Source organism: Hypanus sabinus, chromosome 6 (genome assembly GCF_030144855.1).
Source record: "Hypanus sabinus isolate sHypSab1 chromosome 6, sHypSab1.hap1, whole genome shotgun sequence".
Taxonomy (NCBI): domain Eukaryota; kingdom Metazoa; phylum Chordata; class Chondrichthyes; order Myliobatiformes; family Dasyatidae; genus Hypanus; species Hypanus sabinus.
The window spans coordinates 163,939,166-163,958,991 of NC_082711.1; the positions used below are offsets into that span (position 1 = coordinate 163,939,166).

The 19,826-nt window shown below is 41.3% G+C and overlaps 1 long non-coding RNA gene across 1 annotated transcript in view; it reads right to left on the reverse strand.

Moving 5' to 3' along the window:
* Positions 1-19,826, reverse strand: part of LOC132395112 (uncharacterized) — a 62,756-nt gene that overhangs the window by 3,266 nt on the left and 39,664 nt on the right. The window contains exons 2-3 of the long non-coding RNA XR_009512534.1: positions 7,537-7,643; positions 5,794-5,862 (exon numbers count right to left, since the gene is read on the reverse strand). This is a non-coding gene — a long non-coding RNA (uncharacterized LOC132395112). The remainder of the gene's footprint in view (positions 1-5,793; positions 5,863-7,536; positions 7,644-19,826) is intronic.

Here is a 19,826-nt window from a genome sequence, read left to right on the forward strand (position 1 = left end):
TCATTTCAAAGGAAGAGTGAGGGGCAAGTTTTTTTACACAGAGAGTGGTGGGTGTTTGGAATGCACCACCTGGGGAGGCAGAAACATTAGCGATTTTTAAAAGATGTTTAGATAAGGCAGAAGCAGAATCAAGTTTGATTATCACTGGCATATGTCAATAGACAATAGACAGTAGGTGTAGGAGTAGGCCATTCGGCCCTTCTAGCCAGCACTGCCATTCATTGTGATCATGGCTGATCATACACAATCAGTACTCCGTTCCTGCCCTCTCCCCATATCCCTTGACCCTGCTATCTATAAGAGCTCTAACTCTCTCTTATCCACGTTAACCTGCATCTGCCATACATTTGCCCACTCACCCAACCTGTCCAAGTCACCATGCATTCTCATAACATCCTCCTGACATTTCACACTGCCACCCAGCTTTGTCATTAAATTTATTGTTTTGCGGCAGCAGAACATTGCAATACATATTAATAAAAACTATAATTTACAATAAGAAGTACAAACACTTGTATATATAAGAAATAAATTAGATAAGTCGTACAAAAAGCGAGGAGACATACTGAGGTAATATTCATAGGTTCATTGTCCATTCATATTGTGTTCCCGGCCACACAATCATGGGTGTAGAGAGAATAGAGCAGTGGACTAAGCACATATCCTTAAGTAACGCCAGCATTGATTGTCAGTGAGGAGGAGTTGTTATTTCTGATCTGCACAGACTCTGGCCTCCCAATGAGGAAGTCAAAGATCCAGTTGCAGAGAGAGGTACAGAGGCCCTGATTTTAGAGCTGATTGATTAGAACTGAGGCTACGATGGTACTGAGTGCTGAGTTGTCATCAATAAGCAGCAGCCTGATGTGGATATTGCTATTGTCCAGGTGATCCAAGGCCTTGTGAGAGCCAGTGAGATTCCATCCACTGTAGACCTGTTGTGACAACAGGCAAATTGCAACAGGTCCAGGTCCTTGCTTAGGCAGGAGCTGATTCTAGCCATGACCAACCTCTCAAAGCACTTCATTGCAGTAGAAGTGAGTATCACTGGCCACGAATGTGAGCAAAATGAAAGGATATGGATGTAGCGTAGGAAGAAGGGATTAGTTCAGCTGGCTGTTCGATTACTAACTTAACTGGTTCAGCACAACGTTACGCTGAACCATTCTATGTTCTGTACTGAAGGTAACTCCTTGAGCTTTTCCCACCAAGCCACACATTGTACTTTTAATTATAATTTTGTTATGCATAGAGTTCGTTATGTATGAGTTGGCATTTGTGATTTTGGTATCATAGCGAGGAAGGTTGTCTAAAGTTACAGAAGGATATATTGTAGATCAGACTGAAAACTGGGTGGATGAAATGAGGGCCAGAAAAGTTTGAGAATGAAACTGTTCCTCCTAATCTTATTTCATCTCATTGAATGGAAAGGGTCTTAATATAGATAGCCAGGCTATTGCCTGAGTAAAGGGGAAGGAATTTTGCATCTACTTCACATTCAACATCCTCCCATTTGACAGAAGAGAAAAACTATGGCAGTGTGAATTTTTTTGATTGATGCCCCAGATACTTATTTTGATGAACTGCTGCAAAGATTTACCCCCTCATGCTCTGAGGCAGGATTAAATGGAAGCTTAAGAGAGGATGTGCTGGAGATTTACTGGGATGCCCCTGGATAAGAGAGTATGCCATGTAAAGAAAGATTGAGTGGGCTAGAGCTTTTCTCTTTGGAGGGAAGGAGGTTGAGAGGTGGCTTGATAGAGTTTACAAGATGATAGGTTGCATAGATTGAGTGGATAGCAAGAGACTTCTTTCCAGGGCAGAAATGGCTAAAAGGGGGGCATAATTTTAAGGTTATTGAAGGAAAGTACTGGCGGAATGTCAGATGTATTTTTTTTACATATAGAGTGGTGGGTGTGTGGAATGCCCTGCCAGGGGTGGTGGTGGAGGCAGATACACTACATTAGGGGTATTTAAGAGATTCTTAGACACAAGGACAATAGAAAAATGGAGGGCTATGTAAGAGGGAAGGGTTAGATAATCTTAAAGTAGGTTAAAAGTTTGGCACAACCAACCTGGCCCAAAGAGCCTGTACTGTGTTATAATATTCTATGTTGAATATTCTAAAAAGGAGGGAGACTGGGGTGGGAATGGTGAGGGAGGAAGTGGGGTCAGGGTGAGCAGGGTGCAGGGCGAGAAGCAGGCTTATCTGTCAGCGAGGAAGTCTCAGTGCTACCCAGACAGGAAGTACAAGCAGCATGATTTTTTTCAAACAGGCTTGTGCTTGGATCTTTTCAAACAAGTCGAAGCACTAAAGTATGCTTACAGCTGTGAAATATATTCAGTGTACGGTAAAGCCATCACAAAGAACATGTAGATCAGTGAAGACAATAGATCCTGCAGGTTCATGATAATTTGTGGATGTATGTGATTGACATTTGGCAGTAAAAGTGTACATGCTGATAATGACACATCAGGTGGCGTTCACAAACTACAGAGCTACGATTAGGTGCAGTACACATTTGCCAGACTCTTCAATGGGGACCAGTTGTGTTTAAGGCACAGGGAATAATATTCTGAATATTACAATGACTCACAACAGATCAAAGTTCAAAATAAATTTCATTATCAAAGTACGTATATGTCACCATATACAACCCTGCAATTCATCTTCCTGTGGGCATATAACAGATGATTGTGGAGAAAATGTAAAAAAGGATATTAATTTAATGAGTCTGTCTCTTGTAGCTCCCCATTGTTGACACTCTTCCTGTATTTTCTTGCTGGATTGTTTTGGAACTGTTTCATGTGCAATCATTTGAGAAGCGTATTAGATTGGGATACTTGGAAAGAAGCTGTAGGGACTAGCAGAGCCAGTTGGCCCAATTCCACACAGTATGACTCAATGGCCTTGACATTCAGATGAGGGGGGTGAATAATTCTACAATGACAGGGTCCAAATAGAAATATACACTCAGTGGCCACTTTATTAGGTTCCCCCTATACCTAATAAAGCGGTCACTGAGTGTATGTTCATGGTCGTCTGTTGCTGTAGCCCGTCCACTTCAATGTTCGACATGTTGTGTGTTCAGGGATGCTCTTCTGCGCACCCTTGTAACATGTGGTTATTTGAGTTACTGTCACCTTCCTGTCAGCTTTAACCAGTCTGGCCATTCTCCTCTGACCTCTCTCAATAACAAGGTGCTTTCATCCAAGGAAATGCCACCCACTAGAATTTTTTTTTGTTTATCGCACCATTCTCTTAAACTCCAGGGACTGTTGTGCATGAAAATCCCAGGAGATAAGCAGTTTCTGAGATACTCAAACCACCCCATCTAGCACCAAGAATCATTCCACAGTCAAAGTCACTTAGATCACATTTCTTCCCCATTCTGGTGTTTGGTTTGAACAACAACTGAACCTCTTGACCCTTTCTGTATACTTTTATGCACTGAGTTACTGCCACATGTTTGGCTGATTAGATATTAATGAGCAGGTGCAAAGGTGTACCTAATAAAATGGCCATTGAGTGTATAAAAGGTACTTGAGTTACAAAGTTGACTTTGGCTTTGTTCATTTGGAGGAAGACTTTAGATTTCCTAATTCTGTTATGTTCTCCATATGTTCACAATAGCAAACACTGTCTGGCGTGAGATACGAGAGATTACAAGTGCTGTAATCTGTAGTAACAAACAAGATGCTGGCTAAGCCCAATGTGTCAGGCAGCACCTGCTGAGGGAAATAGACAGTCAACGTTTCCGGCTGGAAACCTTCATCTGAACTAAAAGATAGAGGGGAGATAACCAATGAAGAAAGGTGAAAGGAAGGGGTGGAGCAAGAGCTGGCAAGTGATAGGTGGATGCAAGTGAGGAAGGTCATACAGGTAGATGGAAGAGAGGAGTGTAGAAATAGTGACAGAGGTGATCGGTAGAGGCGACAAAGGGCTCAAGATGATGGAATCTCATCCAGTCTCCTTTAAGTCCTTTCAACATGGAACATCAACCAAGATGCTTTGAAAAACAAATAAAATGCAAATTCATGCCAAGTTGAAGAAGGAGCAGTGTGTAGAGTTATATTGCAACTTTATAAAACTGTGGTTAGGCCACATCTGGGGTACTGCATACAGTTCCGGTCGCCCCATTATAGGAAGGATGTTGAGGTTTTGGAGAGGGTGCAGAAGAGGTTTACAAGGATGCGGCCTGGTCTAGAGGGCATTTGCTATCACGAGAGGCTGGATAAGCTTGTGCTGTTTTCTCTGGAGCACCAGGGGCTGAGGAGGCACCTGGTAGATAAGATTATAAGAGGCACAGATAGAGAGGACAGGAAGTATCTGTTTCCCAGGGTTAAAATGTCAAATACCAGAGAGCATGCATTGAAGGTGAGAGGAGGTAGGTTCAAGGAGGATGTGAGGGGTAAGTTTTTCACTCAGAGAGCCTCGAATGCCTGGAATGCGCTGCCTAGTATGGTGGTAGATGCAAATACATCAGAGGCTTTCAAGAGATGTTTCAAGGAAGGATATACTGGCTTTGGAGTCAGTGCAGAGGAGGTTCACCAGGTTGATTCCAGGGATGAAGGGGTTAACCTATGAGGAGCGATTGAGTCACCTGGGACTATACTCTCTGCAGTTCAGAAGAATGGGGGGGGGGGGGTCTTATAGAAGCATACAAAATTTTGAAAGGGATAGATAAGATGGAAGTAAGAAAGTTGTTTCCGTTGGTAGATGAGACTAGAACTAGGGGACATTGCCTCAAGATTCAGGGGAGACGATTTAGGATGGAGATGAAGAGAAACTTCTTCCCCGAGATTGGTGAATCTGTGGAATTTAATCTTCAATCTTATTGAATGGCGGGGTAGGCTCGATGGGCCGGATGATCTACTCCTGCTCCTATTTCTTATGTTCTTATGCTTGGTAGGCACACATATGTCAGAAAGATAGAGGGATATGGACACGGTATAGCTAGGAGGGATTAGTGTTCTGTTGTTTTTGATTTTTTTTAGCTGCTTTGGCACAACATTGTGGGCCAATTGGCCTGTTCCAGTGCTGTACTGTTCTATCTTCTATGTAATATTAAGAACAGATGAAAAGGAAATGGGACCAGATGGTACAAATCCCAGTGTTTAATTTGCCATCTTTTCAGGCATTCCCAAATGACTGGCGCTAAAATCAGGGACTACGTGTTTGCTCTGGCATGCACTAACTGATTTGAAAGAAATTGAAAATGATAGAATAACAACAACATATCCTCTATGGATATTATTTCAGGCATTCACTTTCAGCAGTGCATACTAGTCAATGGGGCTGGCCTAACATTGTCACAAGTCAGATTTATTGATGTAAGAAATTAATAATTCATGCACACTTTGTGATCTTTGCCTCAAGAGATGAAACGGACAAAGTAATGTGACAGAGCAGTGTGGGAGCTGTAATCTACAGGATCACCTCTGACCAGTGAATGATGATTCAACTGTCAGAAGCTTTTTAAGGAGACGGTTTGATTTACCTCCCAACAGGATCCTGGATGGCTTAATGCAGCCAGTGGAAGAGCTCTTGAGGAGCAAAACTCCTCAAGTCCTGCAGTGTTTGCTCACTGTACGCATTATCGTCCATCGAACGAATAAGCAAAACAGCACAGAAGTTTCACTCTCCATTAATCAATGGAGGCATTCTTATTGAAATAACTTGTACAAATAACTAGGCTATTCTCTGAGTCTTTCAACATTATCAACACTTTAGTGACATTAAAAGTATCACGGCAAATTAGTAAAAAATAAAATGTCAAAAAAACGAATACTCACGTATTGCACTATCCGACCACAGAAACAGAATTCTGTTCTCCACTTTCAGGAATTCCAAATTTTGTTTCTCTAAAAGATAAATGAAATGTTTCTATTGTATCAACTGTTATTAGCAAACTCTTCAACTGAGATTCCATTTCAAGTGTTGTGTGGGTGAAATAACTGTGAAATGGCTGGAGAATCTCCTTGAATCTTGTTAGATGTCAATAACTTCTGCTGTCCTAATGTCATGGTATGAATTCCACCCCGTGGGGGGTGTGGACAGAAGTGACCAGGCAACCAAATTCCTCAAAATTTCCAGTGTGTGTGAAATATTTTGTTCTGAGGATCTGCTCACCTTCGGTTTCAGAGAAGTGGCATTTAAGAGACACTTAGATGAAAGAAAAGTGGAGGGTTATGGGCTTTGTAGGAGTTAAGGGTTATATTGATTGTGGAGTGGTTTAAAATATTTATTGATGAAACTTCATTATAATCTAATGAATATTGAAAGGTGTAGATAGAGTGGATGTGGAAAGGATGATTCCGATAGTAGGGAGTCTGGGACCAGAGGGCACAGCCTCAGAATAGAAGGTTGTCATTTTAGAATGGAGATGAGGAGGAATTTCTTTACTTAGAGGGTGGTTAATTTGTGGAATTCATTGCTACAGAAGGTTATGGAGGTCAAGTCGTTGGGCATGTTTGATAGGTCCTTGATTAGTCAAGGTGCTAAAGGGGAAGGTGGGGGGGGGGTGGGGATCAGTCATGTTGGAATGTGGAGGAGACTCAATGGGCTGAATGGCCTAATTCAGCTCAAAATAAGAGAAAATGCCATGAACAAATGGCCTATGCTGTACTGTTCTCTTCTATGTTCTATGTAAGCTGTCATAAAATCAAAGACTTTTAGAGTTGAGGGCAATAATTCATTTCATTGAGCCTGTGCCAACTCATTGAAACAATCACCTGAATTCTCAATTTTCTTTGTTCTACATAGTCCTGCAGTTTTGTTCCTTTTCAAATATTTATCCAGTTCCTTTTGGATGTTACAGTTGCCCCTGCCTCCATCATGAGAAGCCTTTCACCCCTTGAAATTTTCTGTTAAACGGAATTGGAAACTCAAGGAGGAATCACGTATGTGTAAGGCAAACTCCAAGGAGCAGGAAGTGATGCTTGAGATCTGGTTACATATTTTTATGTATTTTGCAGAATATGTCTGTGAAACAGTAGATGTCGAAGGTGGACTCATTCCGATGGACTTTGAGGTTCATGTTACTTTTGCTCCTGGGTCCTGGTTACTGTCCTCTTTTGCTGTTTTTGAGCGGTTTGAATGTGACGATCGTTGTGGACTGGGGAGTTTCAGCAAGGAACGGCCCTGCAGCCTGTATCGGTTAGTGGCACGGTGTCAGGCTGATCTGAGCTGAATAGGAGTGGTTTGATGCTTGATATCCTATGTGCTATTCGCTTTGCTTTTCACTGTTTGCAAAATTTGTTCTTTTTTCACACATTGGCTGTTTGATGTTTTCCTGAGCGGGTTCCATGGTGTTTCTTTGTTTCATGACCCTTCAAAGTCATAGAGAACTGCTGCCCAGAAGCAGGTCCTTCGACCATCTTGTCTGTACAGAACTGTTATTCTGCCTAGTCCCTGGACCATGTCCAGGATAATCAGACCACAGGTCATTCACATATGGACCATAGCCCTCCATACCCCTCCCATCCATGTACTTATCCCAACTTCTCTATATAAAGCAAGTATAAATGCGTACTCACTCTGGATTAATGCTTTCAGGATATAAATCCACTAGCGGGACAGAGAACTTCCCAAAAACGATTTCAGCATTTGTGCCATAGGGATCATCAACAGGCTGCACAGGTTTCTGTCGGGGTACAATAAAAGATGTCACTTTAACATATACACACCTAGCACTGGTTAAAAATCAAGACAACTGTGGTTAAGGCCATAAGGCCATAAGATATAGGAGCAGAATTAGGCCATTTGGCCCATTGAGTCTGCTCTCCCATTTCATCATGGCTGATCCAACTTTCCTTTTTAAGTATCACCCTGGAGACGATTCAGTCTCTTTAGTAGCATGTGCTTGTAGAATTATCAGATAACAACACACACAAAATGCTGGTGGAACACAGCAGGCCAGGCAGCATCTGTAGGGAGAAGCGCTGTCAAAGTTGCGGGTCGAGACCCTTCGTCAGGACTAACCGAAAGGAAAGATAGTAAGAGATTTCAGAGTAGTGGGGGGAGGGGGAAATGCGAAATGATAGGAGAAGACCGGAGGGGGTGGGATGAAGCTAAGAGCTGGAAAGGTGATTGGCAAAAATGATACAGAGCTAGAGAAGGGAAAGGATCATGGGACGGGAGGCCTCAGAACAAAGAAGGTGGGGGGAAGCACCAGAGGGAGATGGAGAACAGGCAAACAACTAAGTATAACAGAGATGGGGTAAGAAGGGGAGGAGGGGCATTAACGCTCCCTGCGTGACTCCCTTGTCCACTCGTCCCTCTAGTGCTTCCCCCCCGAAACGTCGACAGCGCTTCTCCCTATAGATGCTGCCTGGCCTGCTGTGTTCCACCAGCATTTTGTGTGTGTTGTTGTTTGAATTTCCAGCATCTGCAGATTTCCTCGTGTTTGAGAATGATCAGATGGTTGGTTGACCCATTGGGTCTACTTTGGAGGTTTGTGGATCAATCACATTTGCTCCTCAGTGCGGTCACAAAATTTCCTCATTTGTTTCAGATTCAGATATATTATCACTGACGTATATGGTATGAAATCTGCTTTGCCTCGGCGGTACAGTACTGAGACATAAAGTTACTATAAATTACAAAAATAGTGCAGAGACAGAGGAAGAACACGATACAATCTGTGGGTTCATGGACTGTTCAGAAATCTGATGGTGGAGGGGAAGAAGTTCCGGATCGTTGAGTGCAGGTCCACTTTTTGTGAACCGCAATGCAGGGACAGACTTTACGTTGTCACAACCACAAACACTGCTGCAGGGTCTGTGTACCCCACAGCAGGTTTGACAATTGTGGGTGTGTCTATGTGTACTTCCTGCTAATTAGTGATTCATTATAGCGGTATTTAACTCTCTTCTTATTCTAGTCTTGTCGAGAATTGACCAAAAGCACAGCAACATTTACACTCTCTACTTGCCCTTGCCCTTGTCCGGGAAAGAATATCGTTTCAACTGACGCTGTCGAGGTGCAGTATTCATTTAGACAGCAGTTATTGCTTCCAGTCACAGTGTTGAAATTACCTTTCAGTTGCAGAGTTCTAAGATTAACAGCCCAGTTGGCCTAGTATTTGTTGTTTTTCTTTCCCTTGAAATTCTACAACAGTTCTCATTAAAGTCAGTGAACTGTTGACCTGCTTCAGTGTCCCTCTGTCTCTCAGCACTTGGGCCATATTCGAACGTTTTGACATACGCAGTAATAATATCTCATGATCCTGCTTTTCTTTCCCTCGCTCTCTCTCTCTCTCTCTCTCTCTCTCTCTCTGGTAACAACATCAACAGTTTACCCAACAGCAATATTTAAAACGCACCACTTTAAGACAACAGATGATCAGAATCAGATTTCTGGATCTCAGAATCCAACACAGAATCCAAAACTTACTTGGAGTGAAATAGAGGCCATGCAGTAGGGAAATTCTAGGCAGTTTCTAGAGTAGGTTATATGATCAGCTCAACATTGTGGGCTAAAGGGCCTGTAATGTGCTGTAGATTTCTATGTTTCCATGAAGAGAACAGTAAATAATAAACCGTGAAGATTTTCATTTTGATCTGGACTTTAAAATGGATGCTTTGAAATGGCCACCCCTTTTGGGAAAATGCCCAGTTTTCATATCCATTAACATCAATTGCCTCTTTACCAATTTACTCTGGGTGGCAAGATAAAAATTTATTCTTTAAATTCTTAAAGCAATGCAGAATTTATTGAAAATACATTTAATTGTTGAATATACCAAGGTCATATTCTGCTCCTTGTATCAAAAGCAGACTCTGTGAAAAGATCGATCAAACTATTCTAATTAGAACAACATTCTTCGCTATCAGATTGACCCACTAACTGAGGAGCAATCCTGTGTTTGACCACAATAAGACAGAAGCTCTGTGAAAGCCACATTTTCATAATGAGGCAGTGATACACGGATCTGAATTCTCATCCATTTTAAGCTCAGTGATGTCCAATAAAGTATTAAGCTATGGGATTCAATGGCATCAATCTAACCAAGGGCTTTTCCCTAATGAGTTTCAAGATGTGAAAGTTGACTTTTAACATATTTCTAACAGAATATATTAAATTCAGTTGTGTTTAATGAAAATAAACATACCTCTTTGATTCTCATTTCTGTTACAGATTTGTAACTTTTAATTTCTGGTTTTTGTTTAGTGATGGCTAGTTACTTGAGCGAAGCACCAATTGGGAACGGTCTGCTCTTAACTGACTGGGTTTTAGTCTGGTTTAACTCTATCATCAACACAATTTTTAGAAAGACTGATTTTTTTTACATGCACTAAGTTATTATATCTCCAACTCCTAATTCAGTATGAAGTTAGTTGCATTTTATCAAAGTAACTGACATACCTTGTCATATTAACCTATCATGCATATTCATTATTCCATCAAAGGTTATTAAATTCAGACATATAAATAAAATGGAGATAATTCAATGTGAATTTAAAACTTCTATTTATTCTGAACCTTTGACCAATAATTTTTAAGTCAAATTTTATAAGCATTGAACATTTGCGAGATTATAGATCAGTACAGCACAGGAACACAACGTCAGGAATCAATTGGCCAACTATACCAACCCCTTCTACCTACACAATGTCTATATCGTCCATTTCCCTCACATTCAAGAGCCTATCTCAGTGTCTCTTAAGTCCCCTCATGTATCTGCTCTATCACCATCTCAAGCTGTTCATTCCAGCCTCTTACCACTCTCTCTTAAAAAAAATTCCCCCCTCATATCTTCTTTGAAATTACCCCCTCTCACCATAAATGCAATCTCTCTGTTATTAGATATTTCAACTTTGGGAAAAAAATTACTCTCTATCTACTCCATCTATGTCTCACTCGATCTGATCTCCTCTATCGGATCTCCCCTCAGCCTCTGCCACTCCAAAGGAAACAACCCAAGTTTGACCAACCTCTCGTTCTAGCACCAGCCCTCTAATCCAGGCAGCATCCTGGTAAACCTCTTCTGCACCCTCTCCAAAGCCTTGACATCCTTTCTATAATGGGTCTATCAGAACGACCTGCAATACTCCAGATGCGGCCCAACTGGAGTTTGGTTAGAGACCTGGATTTAGTTATGACAGTCCACCATTTTGTAGTTGGTGCGTACATCCACAACAACCCAACAGAGCTACTGTATGTGAAACCATTCACTATTCATACCATTTGTAGGTGATGGTCAGGCTCAGATACAGAGCTAGACTATTCTAGATCAGTATTATTCCAGCAGCATTGAGCAATATAACAATTACCACAGTAGCATTTTGTTCTTCACCCCTGCCCAAGAAAAATCATTCCTTCATTGTTCCACTCATAGTGGATTGTTCCCAAAATAAGTGATTATAGTTACTCTGCTGCTGTGGTATTATAACCTGTGATAGTGAACCACATTATGAGGAAGGTTTGTATATGGGTTATTGGTTTAAGTGCACGGTGCTATGATATTAAGACCAAAACCTGACTTTACACTGACTTCTTAAATTATGCCAACATTTTTTTCTCAGAAAGAAAAGGAGCAGGAATGGGTCACCAACTCTGACCCTGACTAGAAAATGTTAAGTAAACCATTGGCGGAAGTCAAGCTAGCCTAGGTAATGTAAAAAAAACCACAACTTAGACAACAAAAGCATTAATACAACTATAGTTAACCATGAAAGTAGTGAAACAATTTAGTATCATTGAAGATATTCTCAGTATTATTCGACCGCCTTGAATGAGAATTGATAGGGTGCAGAATATTTTAACAATTGATTAAAAATAGTTCCCTGTATGTTTTCTACAATTCTGTAAACATATGTTACTAAAGTGTTTGAAGGGTTCCTTTTTTTATTTTCTTTGTTAGCATAAACCCGCAAGTTTTGGGCAATATAGTTTTCATTATTTGCCGGTGTACACGAATGGTAGATTCACCAACTGCAGCTGCTGATTCAGTGTTAACCACATCAACTTAAAAGCTTTTCAAGAGTGATACAATGAGACTCTGATTAATATCACTGTGTAGACTCACGTAATTCCAAACAAGTTTCAAAATAAATCATATTATTTTAAGTTGATATATATTGAAGGGCACTTACTGCTCTTCAGGGGTTTTGCCCTTTGAAATGGCAATCGATTTCTATAGTCCCTTAGGAATTTTAAGATAAGGACAACATAAAAAATAGTAATATTTTCATGTAATAATGATAGAAATTATTCACTTAAAAATACACCCAAATATGCTAATTTGTTTATACCCATGATAATCTTATCGCATTCAAAATATTACCACTTCATGTGGTTTTGGATTAACAGAAAGGTTTGATTCTTCCAGAAATTGCAGTTGAAATGAACTTTTAATAGAAACTATATGAAGGTTTTCAACATGGCTTCCTTGGCAGCAAATTGTGCATCGAGCCAGAAGGCACGAGAAGGTGAACTGCACAGCTCGCTACATTCACAACTGGATGACCACTAACCATGAATAGCAACTTTAAGTCGATTCTACGGCTGATAAGACATGAAGACACCGAGACAAACCTTATATAGTGAAACTTCACTGCGCAAGCACAGTAGTTTAAAAGTTAAAATTTTTCCACAACAGCAAGATATATCTTTGATTTTATTTATGTCACTCTAGTCTAGAACTTTCCAATTTCTAATGATGTTAAACAGAAAGAAGACTGTTCACAAGTATATCTACAGAAAATTATTACCAACAGTTAATTATGTATACTTCCGTTACCTTAACATTGTAAACAATGGCAGGCTAGCGTTATTCGCATCATGTGAAAATAATTTCTAAGTATCCTATCAATGAAGAAAATCATAATCACAATAATCCTGCAATGACCAGGCAACATTGTTCTTCTACTAAACTTAACCAGTTATAATAACAGATAAGTTCGGTAAAATATTTAAAATTGCAAACCTCCGAGGTGATAACTTCAATATATGGTACAGCCATTTTGAAAACAAAGCAACAACTAACCACCTCGTGCTCGATTGATCTGAAGGCACACGCATGATGTAATATTTAGGCGTGACTTTGAAGAGTCCACCTCAAAGGAAGCTCACTGTTTTTGATTTGACGGTAGTTGACATTCCACTAATTTTATATTATATTGTAACTCCTTTCACTTTCTGGTTACTGTGACCGGCGTTATTGGTATCTAATACGTCCTTTCTATGTGCAATTTTAAATGAAAATTGAAATACAGAAAGAGTCGAGAGGCAGAATCTGTGAAGAGAAAAACTTGTCCTGACAAGGGACACAACTGGAAAGAATGCAGGAGAGATTTATGTGGGGGTGAGGGATTTGAGGGACTGAATTATGGAGAGAGGTTGATTAGGTAGTGACTTTATCCACTGGAACACAGGAGACTAGAGGGTGATCTTATAGAAGTGTATAATTCATGAAGGACATAGATAGAGTCAATGCACAGGGTTAGGGTATCAAGAACTCGAGGGAACAGGCTTAAGGTGAGAGAAGAGAGATTTAATAGGAACCTGAGAGGCAACCTTTGCACACAGAGGGTGATTTGTACATGGGATGAGCTACCAGAGGATGTAATTGAGGAAGGTACGTTAACAACATTTAAGAAGTAATTGGAAAGGTAAATGGATCGGAATGGTTTGAAGGGATATAGGCTAAACCCAAGCATATGGTACTTGCTTAGATGGGAATCTTGGTGAGGATGGACTAGTTAAGTCGAAGGGTCTGTTTCTGTGATGTGTGACTCTATGACTCAATGATTCTCATCACAGAACTGGGAAATAAATTAGGAAAAGCAAGATTTTTAAGGTTCAAGGAAAGAGGCGGTGAAGGTGCGGAGCTGGTGGAAACACCACAGCAGGAGGATCTATGATAGGACAAATTGGACAAGAGAAGGGAGTTGTACAAAGTGAGAATAGTGAGGAAACAAATGCTTGTAGAGGTGAAAATGAGGAATGACTATGTGGAAAAGAAAACGGAGTGAATGCTGTAAAATCGAAACAAGAGGTTGGAAATGGTGATCATCTGAAACGATTGAATTCAGTGTTGAGTTAGAAGTAACATGCCAAGTCAAAAGATGAGGTGAGCTTATTTGCACCTCATTAGAACACCGTTAGAGGCTGAGGTCAGGTCTGAGCATGTAATGGAGAATTACAGTGGGCATTCTTGCAGTCGGATTGGAAGTATTCTCAAAGTGGCCATCCAATTTGCATTTGTTTTTCACAATGTAGCAGAGACCAAATTGTGGTCACTGAACGCAGTGTACTGATTGGAAAGAAATGCAAATAACTTGTCAACGCACACAAAACTCTGGAGGAAGTCTGAAGGCCAGGCAGCATCCATGGAGGCAATTGAACAGTAAATGCTATGGATCGTGACCCTTCACCAAGCTCTGATGAAAGGTCTCAGGTCATAATGTCAACTATTTACTTTCCTCAGTCAATGCCGCCAGACCTGCTGTGTTCCTCCAGAACTCTGTGTGTGTTGATCCAGATTTCCAGCATCTGCAGTCTCTCTTGTGCCTTAAATTACTGTTTCAATGTTGGGGTCTTGGACAATAGAGAGAGAAGAGGTAAGGGGACTGATGTGGCATCTTGTGTAGTTGCACTGGAAGTTGTCATGAGAAGGGAAGTGGATACCAGTGAAGATATAAGGGTAAAGGAGAATATTCTGGAGGGATGGTCTTTGGGAATGTTGTGCTGGTCGGGAAGGGCAATACAGGTTATAGTGGCTTTGTGCTAGAGATTCACCCCACCCCACCAACCACAATGTTCATTAGCTGCTCCGACACAATTTCTGAAATCCCCGCTGTCTGTTACATTTCATCAAAGACTTTAACAACTACAGACAATTTGCTTTTCCAACATTTTCAGATCTTCACCATTCACTCCATCTTTTTATTGTAGCTTCAGATAAATATTTTGAATTTACCTCTTCAACCAGGCCTTCAGTTCACAGGTCACATGACCCCCACCTTCATACACTTGCACTCTCCTCCATATTATTCTCTTCTTGACATCTCATCACAGACCATTCCTGTCACTCTCCCCTCCCTACTTCTCTTTCTCTGTATGTTAAAACTTGCATATCTCTATTTTAACTCCACATTCTAATGAAAGGTCATTGAGCTGAAATGGCAATTCTTTTCCTCTCTCCACAGATGCTGCCTGAGCATTTGGACATTTCTTGCAATTTCTGTTTTAATTTCACAGTATTTTGTATTGGTATGGTATTATCCATTTGCAAAACCTTTCAGATATAGTAACACTGCATTTTATTTAACTTTTACTTTACTCAGAGATACAACACAATAACAAGCCCTTTGTCCCAACATGCTCGCACTGCACAATTACTCCCACATGATCAATTAACCTATTAACCTGGACATCTTTGGGATGTGGGAGGAAACCAGAGCACCCGGAGGAAGCCCATGCAGTCGCCTTGCAGACCTCAGCAGGAGTTAAACCCAGGTTGCTGGTGCTGCGATATCATTACGCTTATCGCTACACTACAGTGCCAGCCCTTACTAAACATTGCCGCCTAACTAGTAGAATTTACAGCTTTCCTGATGTATCCTAAATATTGAATGGTAAGTTACAGGATGCAGCTAAATAACTCGGTTCATAATAATGGATAACTAAGAGTGTGTTAACAGTCATCTCAGTGATGACTTTGTTACTGGATCCTTAACTTCCTGGCCAACAGTCAGTAGTAATAGGCAGCAATGCCTTTGTCATGATTATTCTCAACCCACACGACTACATCCACAGACCCCTACTCTACTCCCTATACACTCATGACTGTGTGACCGTATTCAAGTGCATTTATTATCAAAGAATGTATAAATTGTACAGCCTTGAGATTTGTTTGGTCACAGATAGCCACAAAGCAAGAAACCCGAAATAACCCAGTTAAAATAAAGAATCAAAACTAAAATAATAGCAATGAGCAAGCTAAAAAAAAAACACAAATCATGCAAACAATTGAAACGAACAACAAATTTGAGTCCTCAGATCCGAACCCCGGAGCAGCTGAGAGCAGGCCCAAAGCCACACTTGTCAGTTCATCGTATTAGCAGGCACAAAGCACAGCAGCTGGGGCAGAATTCATAGCCTCAGCACCATGGGTATGACCGTCATGGAGCATGAGTGAAATCAGCTCTTGTCCCAACCAACACCCTGTCTTTTCAGTCTATTTCAGCTGGCGTTTAAATTGATTTAACAATGGAACAGCCCTGGAGAGAGGAGTGAAGGTCGTGGAGAGTGAGTGAAATTGGATCTCACCTCTGATCTGGGCCGGCGTTTACAATGTATTTAAATTCTGATCCAATTCCAGCATTATAATAGGCCACATCATGATGGTCCATGAAAGAGGGAAGGTTTAGATTGATTTTAGAGTACGTTAAAAGGTCAGCACAATACTGTGGGCTGAAGGGCCTGTACTATACTGTAATGTTCTGTGTTCTATGCTTAATATCTCAACTAATGCTGAGTCAGAGTACAGGAATGAGAGAGAAGCCAGTGACTTGGTAACGTAACAACAACCTTCCCCTCAATAAAACAAAAGAACTGGTCACTGGCTTCAGGAAGCGGGGAGTGGGGGGGGGGGGGTTGTGCTATACACATGCTCCTGTTTACATCAACAGTGCTGAGGACAAGATGGCTGAGACTTTCAAGTTCCTAGGACAGGACAACACCCATGGCCTCTCTTGGTTCAAATATGTTGACGCCATGGCCAAGGAAGCTCCCTGGCACTTCTACTCCCTCAGGAGGCTAAAGAAATTCGTCATGCCCCCTTTGAACCTCCTCAATTTTATCAACACACCTTAGAAAACATTCTAACCGTACGCATCATGGGTTGGTACGGCAACTACGCTACCCATGGCTGCAAGAAACTGCAAAGGGACATGGACACAGCTCGGTGCATCATAAAAACAAGCCTCCCTTCCATGGACTCGCTCTACACTTCTCGTTACCCCAAAGAGCAGACAACATTATCACGGCTCCCACCCAGCCCAGACATTATCACACAGAATATACAAAAACCTGAAAGCAGGTACCACTAGGCTTAAGGACATCTCCTATCCTGCTGTAGACTATTGAATGGTAACCCCAGTACAATAAGATGGACCCTTGACCTCACAATCTACCTGTTGAGACCTTGCACTTTCTCTATAGTGTAGCACTTAATTCTGTACTTTGTTATTGTTTTGCCTCACTGCACTGCTGTCTGGACGGTGTGCAAAACAAGAGTGTCAGTGTACCTTGGCACATTTGACAAAAATAAACACACTTACCACATTACTTCTCCCAGGCAATAGCTTTACTCTACCCACAAGATACCAACTTTCATGAGACATATCTGGGTACTTGGCCTGATGTCACATATTACTTCAAACCATTAGGTCCTGTGCCTCTGTTAAAAAGTGGACCACTCAATATTATTGTGTGGGTTCATTTCAGCAGCCACATGGAATATTGGCTCATGTATTGGTCAAAAGCTGACACAGCCAGAATTCAATTTATCCTTGTCTCAGAGGCCACCAATTTGACCCAATGGCCTCATAATGATCATCTAATTAGTCTGGACTTCTGTCAAATAAGAATTAGGCCATTTGGTGCATCACCATTCCATTGTGGTTGATATATTGTCCCTCTCAACCCAATTCTCCTGCCTTCTCCTCATAACCTTTGCCACCCTTATTAATCAATCTCCGCTTTAAATATACCCAATGACTTGGCCTGCGCAGCTGTCTGTGGCAATGATTTCAACAGATACATCATCTTCTGACTAAAGAAGTTCCTCTTCATCTCCATTGTAAAGGGACATCCTGTATTCTAAGGCTGTTCCCTCTGATCCTAGACTCCCCCTCTGTAGAAAATATCCTCTCCAGGGCCGCCCTGTCTAGACCTGTCAATATTCCATAGATTTCATTGAGATACCTCCCCCTCATTCTTCTAAATTCCAATGAGGATGCTGTCCAAGTTGCATGCCATCTTGGACAATGTCTCCCATCCACTCCATAATGTACTGGTTGGGCACAGGAGTACATTCAACCAGAGATTCATTCCACCAAGATGTAACACTGAGCATCATAGGGAGTCATTCCTGCCTGTGGCCATCAAACTTTACAACTCCTCCCTCGGAGTGTCAGACACCCTGAGCCAATAGGCTGGTCCTGGACTTATTTCCACTTGGCATGATTAACTTATTGTCATTTAATTATATATGGTTTTATATTGCTAGATTTCTTTACCGTTCTTGGTTGGTGCGGCAGTAACGAAACCCAATTTCCCTCGGGATCCATAAAGTATGTCTGTCTGTCTGAGTAGAGGCACGGAGCTGTCGAACATTCCTCATATGTTAACACTTTTATTCCCATGATAATTCATGTGAACCTTCTATGGGCTTTCTCATCTGCCACCAGATTATTTCTGAGATAAGGGGCCCAAAACTGCTCACAATACCTTCAAGTGCAGTCTGACCAACACTTTATAAAGGTTCAGCATTACATACTTAAATGTTTTTGAGTCAATGGTCTAGGTGTTTACAGTTACTTCCCTGTGACCCACAGGTGGACAGAGAACTCTGCCCACAGAGAGAACCTCTCTGATAGTGATAGGAGTCTGTAAACACTGGCAGGGACTGAGAACCATGGATATTTTAATGCTTGGGATAGCTGCTTGGTTGGTATATTTCCTGGGCTCAGGGAGTCTAGAATCAGAGAACAGGGCCACAAAATACAGCAGGTGGTCATTAATTCAGAGATATTGTCTGACTCGCTATGTTCCTCCAGCATTTTGTGTGTGTTGCCTTGTTTATCAGCTGTCATGATAAACCACTCATAATGTGAGTGAGAATTACTCTTTCACCATGAAACTGAAGTGCAGCCCTCAAGGAAGCATTGAGTAATGTGATCTCGGGTCAAGCCTCTCACTCAGTGATCGCTTTATTAGGCACTCCTGTACATCTGCTTGTTAATCCAAATATCTAATCAGCCTATCATGTGGCAGCAACTCAATGCATAAAAGCATGCAGACTATGATGCAAGTGATTTTCACTGTGGAATGATTGTTGCGGGTGGTTTGAATATCTCAGAAATGTCCGATTTCCTGGGATTTTCATCTACCATCAATCTCTGGAGTTTACAGGGAATGGTGCACGAAACAAAAAAAAATCTAGTGAATCGCGGTGGGCCTTGTTAATGTGAGAGAGGTCAGAGGAGATGGCCAGACTGGTTCCAGCTGACAGGAAGGTGATAGTAACTCAAATAACCACGTGTTACAACTGTGACGTGTAGGAGAGGACCTCTGAACTCACACACGTCGAACCTTGAAGTAAACAGGCTATAACAGCATAAGACCATGAAAAAAGGTATCAGAGGTATCTAATAAAGCGGCCGCTGAACTTATTTTTAATTACCACACAGTCTCAGAGGCACAAGGCAGATTTTGTTGCATCTGCTGCAAGTGCCACTTGAACCATTTAAACACATTAAGTGTGCGGTGTAACTGATGTTGTTTGCATGGATGTTTCAAGAGTGTTATCTCCTGGGAAAGCTGAGCAAACATTTCGACTAAGTCACTAAACAGTTATTCAGTGGTGTGTGATCTGGATGGCTTTCAGAAAGAAGTTAATAGAATCCTTTGTAAGAAGCTATCTGTTAAGTTTACAGATCATGGAATCAAAGCAAAAATTTATTGACCTGGCTGGAAAATTCCGGGGAGATACATAGGGTAGGGTTAATGGGCCAGTAATCAAATTGATAGAATGTGCCTGACGTTTGTCAACAACTGACTGAGCAAAAACTGCAGTTTGAGGAAAAAGGAAGGG